Here is a 15,187-nt window from a genome sequence, read left to right as displayed (position 1 = left end):
GCGGGCGTGCTCTCTGTCGAGAGTTAGAGGAGTTGCCAAGCCGGCTGGGTGGCTGCGGGTCGCGGAGCCGGGTGCGCGCTGAGCTTTTGCTTCCCGCCGCCTCCTCGCCCTCCATTTCTCACTCCCCGCCTTCCTCGGCCTCGCCGCCGCGGCCCTGGGAACTGTCGCTGCTGGGCGGGGCGCGGGGCTCCGGCGAGAGGGAGCGCGCCGGGCCTGGCCCGAGAGCTGATCACAGCGGGCGGGGGAAGGGGCCGGGCCGCGCTCCCGGCCGGCCCAAAGGACGCGCGCCAGCCGCGCCGGCCCGAGCCAGCGCCCAGCGGTCGGAGGCGCCTTCCAGGCGCGCCCCCGCCCCGCGGTTGGACCCGGGAGACCTTCTCCTGGGGCGGCGCACCCTTCGGCATGGAGCGGCCCCCGGATCCCGCCTGAGTTAGCGGTGGCGGCTATGCAGCCCGCGCAGCGGCTGCCGGCGGCAGGAGCTGTCGGCCGGAGCACGGAAGATGCGGAGCGCGCCGCGCCCGGGGCGCTGACCGAGGTAAGTGCACGGCCCGTGGGCGTCCGGGGACCCCTCCAGGGCCGGCATCCGCTCGACGGGGTGCAGCCACAGGGTAGGGTGCAGCCACAGGATAGTTCGTTCGGGAGGATTTCTCTTTCTCGCGTGTTCATTTTTTTCCCCCTCCCTTGGTGAGCCATCGGAGGAAATGCTGACTGCGAGTTTTTCTTCCCTGCGGTGGCTCCGGCTGCTGGCCCCAGGGAACTTTGCTCTTTGCTAACCTTCGTCGTGGGGACACTCTGGGAAAGTTTAGGAGCCCTTCCCCCGCCCCCCACTCCCCGGCCTGGCTTGCCAGAGGGGGCTCAGGCGGGAGCGTGGGGATGCACTTGGCGCGTGGCAGCAGCCCTACCCGTGACCTTTCCGGAGACCCAGGACCGGAGCGGGCCTGTGGTGGAGGTCGCAGGGTGTGCGAGCGGCCTCGAAAACGCCCCGGGCCCGAGCCCTGCGCGTCCTGGGAGTCGGTTCTTTTTCACCACCTGCGCTCTAATGGAGTAAAAATATTCTGGAAATGCCGTTCTTCGCAAGCGAGCAAGCTGCAACTCGGCGGCTCTTTTTTGCTTGTAGAATACAATTCCAGGGGCTTCTTTTTGCTTTTAGAAGTCGACCTGGATAGCGGAGGGGATTGTCCCTGGGCTGAGAAGACCTCCGGTTATCTGGGCTGGGGTCCCTCCTGCTCGCGCGCTCACTGTGCATCCTGGGGGCAGCGAACTGGCAACAGGGGCTCGCCGGAAGGGGCAGCTGGGGTTGGGGATCCTAGGGGCTTTCAGGTGGGAGATGGAGGCCCCGAGTGAGCATCTGTGTCGGCTGTTCTGATGGACAGACCACATGTCATGTGTGTATTTTAAAACCTGCGGAAGGGGATCACAGAAAAGTCCATTTCTTTGGGGGGGTTCTTCGGTTGGGGGCGGTTCTCCTGCCTCCCCATTTCCCAGGGCGGGTATCCAGAGCGGAGCTTGTGGCCATTTCTAGTTTATTCTTTGCTCCCGTGTGCCTAGGCTGGAACCGTGGAATAAAGCGCTGGGGACCTCCTGCTTCCCATTCCTGCATCCCTGAACCGCGGTTCACGGGCTCGGTCTCCCCCTGGGCGCTCCGCGGCGCCCACAGGCCGCTGAAATCGGCAGCCGCCTCCTCGAAGGTGCGAACTCAGAAGGCGTTAGCCTCCGACCTGTCTCCTACACCTGCACCCTGCCTCCGGAGGTGCGGAGGCAGGCAGGGCCAGCGCCCACCCGGCCGACCCCGCCTCGCCTATCGCTGGGTTGGACGATCTAGACCCGTCGTCCCCGCACGCACGCTGGCGACCGCCGCGCCGTGGTCTAAAAGGGTTAGGGAGAAGTCTCAGCTCGGGGCTTTTTGAGGGCTAACCCTACCCCTGTTCTAACAGAGCCCCCTAGGGCTGCACCAGGGACCCACAAAGAGACTCCTCAACAAAGTCTGCCTCTCGGTTTTCTGGGGGTCCCTTCTCTCCAGCCGCTTGGCGGCTGATGTTGGCAGCTCTATGAGGACTCCCATCAGGTGGGGCTAAAGCCCCTGAGATACGGAGAGTGTGAACGGGAGGGGCTCGCTAGGGCACCTTGGGGGACAGAACTGTGGCCCCAGTGTGCTGGACAATAGGGAAGATCCCTCCTTTACACTGATACACCCCTGTGCACATACAGTAGGCAGTCTGTAAATGCTGATGTTGGCTCAGACCTGGCAGGCATGAGCTCTAAGTCCCTGACCACCTCCTTGTCCCCTGTCTCCAGCTGAGAGATAGCAGAGCCCCCTCCATAGCCCTGAAGATGATGACCCTTCCCTTGGCGGGATGGGCAGGGCTTGAGTTCATAGGTCCAACCTGGACCCCTCCCCATATCCAGCTGCCAGGTTAGACCCCCATAGAGCTCCAAGTTGCCCAGCAGGGAACTCTTCCAGGTGTGTGCCTGTGGAGGGGTGGTCAGCAAACAGGGCTGTGCCGGGAGGAGGGGGCACCAGAGAGGGCCAGGATCTTGTTCAAGGTCACACAGCCTTCATGAAACACCCCCTAGGCCAGGGGACTGCTCCTGCCAGGCTTCTAGTCCCAAGGCCACAGTGCCCCCATCCCCAAGTCTGCCCAAAGCAGAGCAAGGTGGCACTTGCTGGCCTGTGCCATTGAGATAACAGCAGTGATAATAGTAATAGCAAAAATAGGGACAACAGCACTAGCAGTCAGGCAGTGCCAGGGCCAGTTCAGCCTGTGGGCTGCTTCTCGGATGGGTCTGGCCTCCCTTTGGGTGCCATGGCTGCAATAGGCAGCACCGAGCATGACACACAGAGGCCTTGGCACACGTCTAGTTGGAAGGGACTGTGCCATCCCTCCTGGCAACACCTGTGGCCCTTGCCAGGCCCCCTGGCAGGACATGCATCCTCAGTGTCCACCCAGTGCCCACCCCCAGCCCCTCCAGCCAGGCTGCTCCCCGGCTGGGCTCTGGCTGGGCCAGCCTCTGACAGGTGCAGCTGGTGCCTCGACTGGGCCCCAGCCAGGTACTGCCTGTGAATGACACATGAGCACACCTGCCCCTCCACTGGGGCTGGCTGTCGGAGCCCTGCCACTCCAAGAAGAAGGAACTCAGCAGGAGGCCTAAAGGCTGTTAGAAGGTGTGGCAGGTGTGGCTCAGCCCGCAAGTACAGATGTGCTGGGGGACTGGCAGCATGGCAGGCTACGGCAGGAAGGAAAGGCTGGGAATGAAAGGAAGCCCAGCCTGAAACCGGGCCGTGGCCTCAGCCAGGAGGCTGGGAGACTTCCAAGGAGCCTGGAGGCTTGAGCTGGGGAGGCCCGGCTAGACAGAACCTGAGCCCTCACAGCCTAGCTGAGGGCCGGAGCTCTGCCAGCTGATGCAGTCTCCTAATGGCAACATTGGCTACACTGTGCAGATGGGGCTTTGAGCTCGAGGGGCACTGGGTGGAACTGGAACCTGTGCCCTGGAACCCGTGTACATTTGTGTGCTAGGCTGGCTTTTGGAGGGCCTCTAGGACGGCATCCCTACCTGCCCCCCAGGCTGGCCCCACACAGGCCCTGATGCTGGTGTGGTATTGCCACCTCCCAGGACCTAGTGAAGACCAGGTATGCAGTAGGTGCTCAGGAGTCACTTGATGAATTCCTGTCTGCTGACCAGAGACCTCTCTCTCTCTCTCTTTTTTTAAATTTTATTTTTGGTGAAAATAATACACAGCAAAACCTGCTCCCATTCCAGTTTCTAGATATAATGATCAGTGACATTGGTTAAATTTTTCATGTTCTGTCAACATTCTCGTTATTTCTGTTCTAGTTTCACTTCCATTTGCTTAATCTCCCTGCCCCCAGCCTTTTCATCTATGCTTTAAAATAGCTGTTGACTCTTTGGTCTTATATAGTGTCTTAGTTATCTAGTGCTACTATGATAGAAATACCACAAGTGGATGGCTTTAACAAAGAGAAATTTATTCTCTCACAATCTAGGAGGCTAGAAGTGCCAATTCAGGGTGTTAGCTCCAGGGGAAGGCTTTCTCTCTGTCAGCTCTGGAGGAAGGTCCTTGTCATCAATCTTCCCCAGTCCAGGAGCTTCTCAGCGCAGGAACCTGCTATTCTCCTGGCTCTTGTTTCTTGGTGATATGAGATCCCCGTCTCTCTGCTCCCTTCTCTCTTTTATGTCTTGAAAGAGATTGATTTAAAACTTAACCTAATCTTGTAGATTGAGTGCTGCCTCATTAACATAACTGCCTCTAATCCTGCCTCATTAACATCATAGAGGTAGAATTTACAATGCATAGGGAAATCTTCAGGTGACAAAATGGTGGACATTCACATAATGCTGGGAATCATGGCCTAGCCAAGTTGATACGCATTTTGCGGGGACACAATTCAATCCATAACATATAGATAACACAAAACTCAAGGGTGACAATCTTTACTTTTTGGGCTAAACCATAACTGAGTTTAAAGGTGGCTTCAGAGGATGGTTTCAATTCAGGGTCTGAAGAGCAACTTAGGGCGGTAGTCTCGGGGACTCCTCCAGCCTCAATAGGCCCAGTAAGTCTGGATTCTTTAAGAATTTGAAGTTCTGTTGTACGCTTTCTTTTTATCAGAATTTGTCTATTATGTTCCTAACCAGAACGTTTATTAGTGGTAGCCGGGCACCATCTAGTTCTTGCTGGTCTCAAGGTGGAGGAGACAGTGGTTCATGTAGACAGTTAGTCCTGTAGTCTAGTTCCTTCTCTGATTCTTGGGTTTCCTTCTTTCTCTCTTGTTGGCCAGAGACCTCTTGACTCTTCGCCTGGCTGTGCTGTCATTGGCTGTTAATGGCTCTAAGCCCCAGGGTGGAGGCCCTGTCACTCGCCTCTCAGCCATGGCCCCAGCACCATGCCTAGCACACAGAAGGTGCTCAATAAATGGGTGTTGAATAAACAGAAACATGACCTGTGCCCTGGGGGAGCGCCTCGTTTGTGAGCCCTCCAGGCAGATAGCTGGAGCGAGCAGGTGGCATGACCGTGAGGAGTCCCTCTCCTCCCTGGCCTCAGTTGATCATCTGTGAAGTGGGATTGAAGCCCCAGCTGGGGGTGGAGGGAGGGAGGGGGGCCCCCAGGAGCCCCCAGGATGGGAAAGTAGAAATGTGAGGCCTTTCTGCGCCTCTCGGGGGCTGGGGGCTCCACAGAAATGGGGTATGGGAAGGGGGCTCAATGAAGGAGGGGGTGTTTGGGGACTTGTGAGCATTTGTGGTGCCAGAGCCCTGGGAACTCATAATCTCAATCCAGCCTTTGGGCATATGGGGAAACTGAGGCCCAAGAGGGGTGGTGATTCACTGGAGGTGTCTCCCCTGCCAGCAGCAGCAGAGCCTCCAGGTGTGTCTCCCATCCTCCTAGTGTCCTCTGCCTCCCAGACTCCTCATCCCCACCCCACTGGCTCCACGGCCCAGGCTGTCTTGCCCGGCTGCTGCTGTGGCAGCCACAGAGGCAGCACGAGGCTATGAGACCTTGGGGACCCCAGCCCAGGCCTCTCATTAGCCTTTAGCCGGCAGCACCGGACACAGTTCCATTTGCATGGCCAGAAAGGTCTTTCTGCAGCTGCCCCAGGGAGCCCTCTGCCCTGGCTTTGCATTCATGCTGTCCCTGGAGACAGGGTGGGGGCACCTCCTGGGCTCTGCCTGGGACCTCTCCTGCTTCCAAGCACCCCGCCAAAGCCTGGACTAGTCTTCTCTTCCCATCATCGCCTGGGCCTAGGCCCTGTTTGACTTTGAAAGACTGAGATCTGGGGAGAGGCCAGAAAACAAAAAATGCAACATTCAGAATGGAGGCTTTGGACAGCACCAGCACCAGCTATGGCTGCCTGAGCACCTCCTGTGCACATGACAGCGCTGGCTGGTTTAGTCCTTGGCAGAACCCTAGACTCAGAACCCCCCCATGTTCCCACCTCATTGGAATAAAGGCCAAACTCCCTACCTGGCCTCACTTCCCACATCTCTCCTTCCACTTCAGCCACCCTACCCCTCTTTCTGTTCCTCCAACAGACAGGGCTGGCTCCTGCCTCAGGGCCTTTGCACTTGATGTGCCCCTGCCTGGGATGCAGATCACCATGCAACTCTTCCCCCCTCCCTCCTGCCTTCAGAACCTGCCTAATGTCCCCTCCTCAGTGAGGCCTTTCCAGAATAACATTGCAGCCACCCTTCCCCTACATCCCCTCTCCCCTCTTCCTGCTTTATTTTTCTCTGCGTAACAATGTTGTCTGCCGCGATATATTGTACTTTTTTACTTGGAATATAAACTCGTGGAGAGCAGAGGTTTGGGCCTGGTTCCTTCACAGCTGTGTCCCCAGAGCCTACAGCATACCTGGGATATAGTAGGTGCTCAGTAAGCATGTGGGGAAGAAATGGATAGACTCAGCTACACCTGACATATAGTGGGTCCAGTAACAATGGTAGCCAGAATTATTGCCCATTCTGAATTGTTGCAGATGAGAAAACTGAACTTCAGAGAGGTGAGATCACTGTCCCAGAGTGGTGGAGCTTGTGGTGGAGCTTGTAGGATTCAGATTGTCTCTCTGAGCCCTTGGCCTGCCCTCTGCTGGGTGAGGGGTGGGGGACAATTTGGGATTTTTTCAGCCCCCTGTGCCTTCTTGAGCTGTTTGTATGTGTGACTCCACCTAGCTTAAGGGCTGAGCCTTGCTGTGTCCTGCAACTTGGCCTGCTTCCGGCTCAGGATGTCCCCGCCCAAACCTTGCCAGGGTGGGTGCTGTTCCCATTTTAACTCTGTGCAATCTGAGGCTCAGGGGATGGGGCCGCTCAGCTCTGGGCCCCTCTCTTCCCATCCGTGAGTCTTTGGGTGGGATGCGGGGAACAGCTTCCCCATTTGCTTTCCTGTCAGTGCTGTGCTGTCTGTTTGGTGTCCGTGTATTTCACCTCCCTCCCAGTTGGCTGGAAAGATTTTTTTCCTCTCTTTCTTCCAATCACACTGCCCAGGTGTGTTTTTTTTTTTTTTCTTAAGTTTTTTTTAAAAATTGCCATTATCAACTTTAGCAGCTTCCCAGTTGTAAAAAGAATCTAAATGCTTCCTAGTTGGCAAAGCACAGCTACTCCTGATGGCTCCCAGATGCTCACACGGCCCCTTTTGCAGATAGACAGATTCCAGGGCAGCTCAGCCAGGGGATGTGAGCAGCCCAGTGCCCCCTAAGGCTCGTCCTGAGCCCTTCACGACTCACTGCTCATGCCCCTGGGAGGGGGCAGCCTGGAGGATGCAGGGCAGGACATCCCTACTGTGGGAACGGGCAGTCCGAGGCCCAGAGAGGGGAGACCCCAGCCGGAGGTCGCACAGCTTTTTGGAAGCAAGGCAAGGACTGGCTCCTAGGTGGTCTGTGCCCCCTGCTCTCGGCATCCTCTTTGCAGCTGTTTAGAGACATAATTGTCAGAGCCAGGCAAGGGAAGAAGGAGTGTGTGGAGACAGGGCAGTGCTGTGTGTATGTGTGTGTGTGTGTGTGTGTATGTGTATGTGTAAGTATACCTGTGTATGTCTGTGCTTTGCTGTATGTTTCTGTGTCTCTGTGCACATCTGTGTATGTTTGTGTGTGCACCTGTGTTTGTGTATGTGAATCTGTGTGTGTGCATCTGTGCATGTGAGTGTGTATGTGTGCCTGTGTATGTGTCTATGTTTGTGGCTGTGTGCATCTGTGTGTGCATCTGTATGTGCGTGTGCCTGTGCATGTGTGTCTGTGTGTGCATCTGTAGGTATATGTCTGTGTGTGTCTGTGTATGTGTATAATGAAGGGGTAAAAGGCAGAAGGCAAGATAGGTCAGGGAGGAGCAGGTGGATGGGTGGAAGAGTGCCCTCACCCCTGCCTGCCCTTCATTCCAGCTGCAAACCAAGACCCCTGAGCTAGCGGCTCCAGCTCTGCAATTCTCTGGCACTTAAAGCAAAAATAAATCGCTTCCAGGAGCTGGTGTTCTGGGAGGTAGCAGGCAGTGTCCCCCACTCTGAACCCTCTACGTGGGTTCTGGCTCCAGGCCAACGCCAGGCTTCCACTGGGGCACGTGGGGGCCATGGGAACCTGGGAAGGGACGAGGGGAGTGGCTTCTTCCAGCCCTTCCACAGGACGAGAGCCCAGCTGGTCACACAGAGGGCAAAGGCAGGAAAAGTGCTTGGACTCCTGTGGGCTGCTAGGGTCCTGGGGCAGGCAGGGTGCTCAAAAGTGGGGCCTCATGGAGGCCTGGACCTCAGCCTTGTGGGGTAGGGTGAGGACCAAGCCTGCACGCCATAGACATGGTCACTTGCTCAGGTTCCGGCTCCCAACTCCTCCCACCTCTGCCACCCTTGGGATCAACTTCTGGGCTTCTCTTCCCTTGCTGGCCCCTCCCTCCCCTTCTCAGAGGACCCTGGAGGTCTGGCTTTTCAAATATCTGTGACCCAGGCTCTGAAGGTGCTTTCCCTGTGCCAGGCGCTGGGGACCAGCGCTAGCCGTGGGCTGACAGTGAACACGCACGTACATGATCACAGACTTGTAGTCATGTTCTTTTGTTAATTACCACAAGTTTTGCTCTTCCAGGGGCCTCTGTTTAAGGAAGGATCCAAGGGACTAATTCTAGGGGAAGCAGTGATGGCCCTGGTGACTTCGGGACTGGTGGTACCTCTGCTCTTCTTGTCTGAGCCTCTTTCCCCATCTGTGAAATGGCTACCCACACCCCTCCCCCGCAGGGCCTTCGTTTTCTCAGTTACAGGAGGGTTACATGCTTAGGGAAAGTATTAAAGGGTAGAAAGTAAAAAGTGAATTTCTCCTTCTCAAACCCTGTCCCCCCCACCCCTCAGCAAAGCCTCGTACTGTGGGAGACCATCATTATAGAACCTCCCGGGTGTTCTCAGTGCTGATACACACATCTGAGTGTGGGTGTATAAACATACTTGCGTGGAGAGGTGCTTTTCTTTCTTGAATTGGGATCGTTCTGCACGTGTGGTCCTCGGTTTCTGGGTCATGGGTGCCATGGGCACCCTGTCAGGGCTCTGGTGCCACCCCATCTGTGCCCAGCCGTGTGAGCCCAGTACCGGCTGCACCCAGGGATTTGATCCTCTCTCCATTGATGGATGTCGAGTGGAGGGCTGAGTCACAGATGCTTCGGATCATAGAATCTTAGTGATGGAGTGTTTGAACCCACAGAGGCATGGAATTTTAGGAGTCATGGCTCCTTTTAGCCTCTTTGAGACACAGAATCTGGGATTGTAGAATTGGCACACCTCAGCACCTTAGTCACAACTCCTGAGAACCACAGAGTCCTCGCATCCCAGCCCCAGGAGAGGGGTGAAATCTTCATCTGGACACCTCCTTCCTCGGGTCCCTCTGGGGCGCATTTAGAAAATCCAGATGCCCTGGCTCCATCCCCCCAAATTTTGGTTCAGAGGGCCTGGGATGGGGCATGGGAATCTGCGTTTTAAAATTTCCCACATCTCCCCCTCCCACAGCTTGGCCCTCTGTAGGGGAAACCATCCTCTGTGGTCAGGCGCACTGATGCTTGTTGGGTACCCTTGGACAGGTCCCATCCCCTCATGGGCTTCAGTTTCCCCATCTGTAATGTGAGACCCACTGACTACTCCAGCCCTCACTCAGTGCAGGCATACTATAAAAGCCATCCTTGGTCTCCTTGATTGCTCCAGGGACAGGAAGCTCACTATCCTCCAGAGGGTGTCATCTCTTCTGTCTCCCTTTTCTTGATCCTGAAGAAGCACGGTTATTTGCTCCTTTACAACCCTTAGACTTTGTCTCCTAGGCCTCTGTCTGGGGAATGATTGCCCTGTCCCATTGGTCACCCCTGATCCATCTCTGAGCTTCTCTGGCTCCGGTGCCCACCACCTGCTTAGCCAGCACCTTCTGTTCCTATAACCAGGTTTGCGAAACATCTGAGGACAATTCCTGCCTTGCTGAGAGACAGACCACCTCTGGGAGAGGTGGTAATGCACCTGGTGGTGCCTCCGCTCTTCTGTGAGCCTCTCTTTTCCCATTTGGGTAATGGACACCCACAACCTTCCCCCATTGGAGCCTCTGCTTTCTCATGTCGGCCTGGCTTTGGCTCTGCGGGCAGGGCAGGGCAGAGAGGGGAGCTTGCTCTCCTCCCTGTTCCGTGTGTGTGCCTCTCTTGCGCCGGCCGGAGGCTCAGCAGTGCCCGTCCCTGCTACCTGCTGGGCCTCAAGCTGTTGGCGGCACCTGTCTGGCCGGGCAGCCAGGCCTCTTCTCAGGCCTCAGCAGCCTTAAGGACTGCCTGAGGGGGTGCCCCCAGAAGTCCCTGGGGCAGCTACAGCGTGGCGCAGGCCCTCCCTGGGGCTGTGTAACAGAGCAGACCCCGGTCACCATTTCCTTTCCTCACACCTCTGGGTGTGAGGCTGGGCCAGCCGGGGCCCTGCCAGTCGCAGCCTGAGTCATTCTGGGCCCTGCCGTGGCCTTGCCGCTCCAGGGCCAGGTGACCAGGTAGTAGATTCATCCAACCCAGCTGCCCTCCTGGTGGCTGCAGGACCAGCTGTGTCTGGGTGGACCCCAGGAGCCCACAGTGTATCCTGTTCCAGATCCAGCACAGGTAGACAGGGAGGAGATAGGGAGCACAGAGGATGTGGCAGCGGGATCCGCGGGAGCTGTGACCTGAGCCTGTGGCCTCAGTTTCCTCACCTGCGAAATGGGAACTCTGGAGCAAACAGGTCAAGTGGCTCTGCATACCTGACCTCGTGTCTGGGTGTGGAAGAAGCACTGGGGCAGGAGGCCTGGGGAAGAAGAGAGGCAGGGGCAGTGGGCTGCCAGCTGGACTCTGAATTTGTCTCCTGTGGCCTCAGGAACAAATTACCATACACCAGGTGGCTTCAAACAGCAGAAATCTGGAGGTCAGAAGGCTAAATCGGTATCACTGGGCCGCACTCCCTCCGAGGCTCTGGGGAGAATCCATTCCTTGCCCCTCGCAGCTTCTGGTGGCTGCCAGCACTTCTTAGCTTGTGGCTGCATCGCTCCAATCTCTGCCTCCATGGTCACATGTCCTCCTCCTCCTCCTGTGTGTATCGCATCTCCCTCTGTCTCCCTCTTCTAAGAATACCTGTGATTGAATTTAGGGCCCACCCAGATAATCCAAGATTAATCTCCTCAGCTCAAGAGCTTTAGTTTAACCACATCTGCAAAGACCCTTTTCCTATGTAAGGTAACATTCACAGGGTCCAGGAATTAGAACCTGATATCTTTGGGTGTCATTCTTCAGTCCACTACAGACCAGGTCACCTGATAGCTCCCAGGGACTCTTTTTTTAAAAATATTTTATTGTGTTTTTGGTAAAAGTTTATACAGGAAATTAGGTTCTCATTTAAGAATTTCTGTACATTTTGGTTACATTCTTTACAATGTATCAGCATTCTCGTTATTTCCATTTTGGTGGTTCTGTTTCCATTAATCTAGCTTCCCTGTTCCCCCTAGCCTTCTCATCTGTGGTCAAGAGTAAATGTGAACCATTTGGTTTCATCTAGACGATTGGGGAGCACAGTACTCACGGGTGCTATTATTTATTTTATGGGCCAGTCTGTCTCTTGGCTGAAAGGTGACCTCTGGGAGTAGTTTGAGTTCCAAGTTTAAAGAGTATCTCAGGGCGATAGTCTTGGGGGTTCATCTAGTCTCTACTGGTCCAGTAAAGTCTGGCGTTTTTTTTTCGGGGTGGAGTTTTGTTCTGCATTTTTCTCCCATTCTATCTGGGATCATCTGTTGAGTTCCCAGGGACTATTAAAATCAGTTCCAGGCTCCTCCCATGGCCCTGAGGCCCATGTTGCTGCCCCTGGACCACTGCTGCACCTCCTGGCCTACACTCCACATCACTTGACATGCCCTCTTGACAGCCTCCTCTTCAGAAGACAGGCCAGTTCCTTCCAGCCTTCTGGCCTTATGCATGCTGTTTTCTCTGCTCAGAAGCTGTTTCCTGTCCTGTCTCCACCAGGCTAACTGCTCACCAGCCTAGGTTTCAGCTTAAGCATGACCTCCTCCGGGAAGCTTGCCCTGCCCCCAATGAAATCAGCATCCTGTTATTATTATTTTTTAATTGAAATATGATCACCCTGGATGTTCTGTTCTGCATCTTGACTTTTTTTTTTTTTTTTTTTTAACTTAGCAACATCCCTTAGGGACAGATAGCATTGGAGTCCCCTGCTTGGGCTCTGCTATTTACCAACTCTGTGTCCTTGGCAGATTATCTAATTGCTCTGTGCCTCAGCTTACCCAGCTTCAAAACAGGAAGATTAATGGTTCTTCCCCACACTGGGCTGCTTCTAGCAATCAAGAGTTCACACATAGCCCCAGGACATGGAAGGGTGGGGTGGGTGTCACCTGTTATTACTGTGATTATTACATCTATCTGCAAAGTGTTTTTGCAATCTACCTAGTAGCTCCTGCCGAGCCCTGGTGGCGCAGTGGTTGTGAACTACGTTGCTAACCTAAAGGTTGGCAATTCGAATCCACTAGCCGCTCCTTGGAAATTCTGTGGGGCAATTTTATTCTGTTCTGTAAGGTCACTATGAGTCGGAATTGACTCGACGACAATGGGTCAGGTCAGTAGCTCCTGCATGGGACTGAGGTTCAGGTTTAGTTAACCTGTCTCCTCTGACCCTTAGCTATTATCACATGTAACCACTGTAAATAACTGGATCCTTGGGGCCTCTTGCCTCAGCTGGAACATGGATTTCTGGGAATGGCTCTGCTAGGTCAGAGGGCCTGTGCTTCTGTGGCCTTGAGAGCTGCCACTGCTTTGTCCTCTGCGAGGTCATCTCCGTTTCTGCCCCCTCTGCAGGGTTTGCACATGCCTCAGTCTCCACCCTGTTGCCTGCACCGAAGTGGCCATCCGTCAACTTCCTGATCCTTGCCAGCCCTAGTGCCTCATTGTCAGTCATTCCAGTTTGCATCTCTTGCTTTAGAGCAAGGGGGAGCATCTTTTCATGCTAAGACACCTTTTTTAGTTGCTTTTCTGGCAGCAGCTGTGGGGTAGTTTTCCCTGACATTCAGTGAGTCAGGTAGGATGCCCTGCGCGTTCAGGCCCTTACGTATCTATCGACTCCTCACATCTAACCCCAAGGATGAGCAGGGCAGGGAGCAGCTGACCATTTCACAGACAAGACTAGGTGCAGAAAGGACACAAAGCAGCCCATGCTGTCTGCGAGTATCTCGGTCTGTGCCTGGAGCCTGACAGTGGGGTCTTTGGGCATCTGGAGTTCCCCTAAAACTCCCTGCCATGGGAAAGAGGTCGGGTTTCATTCACTAGTGGGCTTTGAGGCCTGCCCCAGACCCCTGCGCAGCCCCTCCCTGGGCCCCAGGTGGCGTCCTTCTGGAGACGGCAGGCAGTTGGTTAAGTGACAAAATGCTGTGGCCTGATGCCATGTGGATATTAGGTGTGCTCAGCCCTTCCTGTGGTTCATGACGGTGGTCTGGACACTTGGGGGCTTCAGCAAACAGCCCGTCTCTGGTGGTAAATTCAGCCAGCCATGGTGTTAGTGGTTCTTCTGTTTCTCTGGAAGCAGTGCGATGTTTTGCTGACACTTGACACCCAAAATCATAATGAAAATGACTGTTTCCCAGTGTCTGCTGGTGCCAGGGCTATTCTGTTAAGTGCTTTCCGGAACAGTATCTCACTTAACTCTCTTGCCTGGTGTAGAGGGGGGCAGGTGGCCAAGTCTGGATTTGAACTCAGATCAGGGACCCCACTAATAGGCCTCAGTTTCTCTCCAAAGGCATGACGTCTCTAAAGAACGCCTGGGGCCCTGCTGGGTTCTCCCTCGAGGGTCAGCAGGAGGCGCCTCCTGCCGCCCTGGGCCAAGGATTCAGGGAGACGCTGTGCCTGTGAAACATCTCGGACTGGGGTGGCATGAATTGGGCAGAGCCAGGCTGAACTGGATTTAATTGGGACTGCATCCCCCCTTTGCTGTGTGACTCAAGGCAAGCAACTTCACCTCTCTGAACCTAACTTCCCCCCTCTGAGAAATGGCTAAATCTACCCTGTTTAAGCTGTGATGGTGCTGGCTGCGTGCCAGAAGTCAGGGATGTTTCAGAATTCTAGATGAGGGAGGTTCTCAGATTCCTGTCCAGTCTAACTCTTTCATTTCACAGGTGGGGAAACTGAGACCCAGAAAGGGGAAGGACTGGTCCATAGTCACACAGCTGGCAGAGCTGATGGCATCTCCCCAGTGAGCTCAGCCACAGAATGCAGGGCTGACTCTACCTCATTCTTAAACCTCTTCTTCCCCACAAGACTAGGATTGAAAGACCACTGCGTGAGCACCTACTGGGTGCAGGGAGTCCCAGGCACAGGGAAGGGGGCTGTCCCCACAGGCAGGTCCAGTTTAGGCCAAGCCTATACTAAAGCTCCAGGGGAGTTCTGGTCCTTGTGGTGATGGCAGCAACTTTGCTGCTTGAGGGAGACAGTTGAGCTGCTGATGGCTGATTCATTCATTCACCCCCCAGTCTGAGGGGAGAAGGGGCTTTGTGAGGGCTTAGTAGTCTCTACTAGCCTGCCCACGGTGCGAACAAGATGCTTTCTGGAGGAAGAGGCCCTGGATCCTGGCCCCAGGGGGGCTATTCCCCAAGAGGAGGGCCAGCCCAGCCTGAGCCTCAGAGGGCCCTTCAGAGCCATCCGTGGGGCCCTAGGCAGGGTCAACACAGAAAGTCCCTAGCCCCTGCCTCCCTCTCCAGAACTCACTGCCAGCCCTCTCAGACATCCAGGAAGCAAGACTTCAAGGATTGGAACCCCTGAGTCCAGTTTCGGCCCCTTTGCTGCTGGGGCGGGTGATCTGCCTCATTTATCTATCTTATTCTAGGTGCTGCTTCTGTGCTTGGAGAGCTGGTCCTGGACCTTGTCTCCTACCTTCCCTTTCCAGGCCTGTCTGCTCATTTTTGGGTCCATGCTTCCTTAGGTCCAGACCCCATCCCCACCCTCCTTATCCTCAGGCCCTGTGCCTCCCTCTTGGTTCTCCAGGCCCTGCCCCACTCCTGTCTCCAGGCCCCACCCCCCTCCTGGCCCGCAGCCTCCCCCCTCTCCTAGTCCCCTACTGCCCTTTTTCTCCAAGATTCTGGATTCTCAACTGACCATGTGGCTCTTTCACTGAGAAAATAAAAGTGAGAGGAGAATTTTCACTGCTCCGCCACAATTCCCCACCTCTAGCACCTGCACC

This window comes from Trichechus manatus, unplaced genomic scaffold, assembly GCF_000243295.1.
Source record: "Trichechus manatus latirostris isolate Lorelei unplaced genomic scaffold, TriManLat1.0 scaffold00080, whole genome shotgun sequence".
NCBI lineage: Eukaryota > Metazoa > Chordata > Mammalia > Sirenia > Trichechidae > Trichechus > Trichechus manatus.
The sequence above is the reverse complement of the archived record's forward strand: the minus strand, read 5'-3'. Positions refer to the sequence as shown.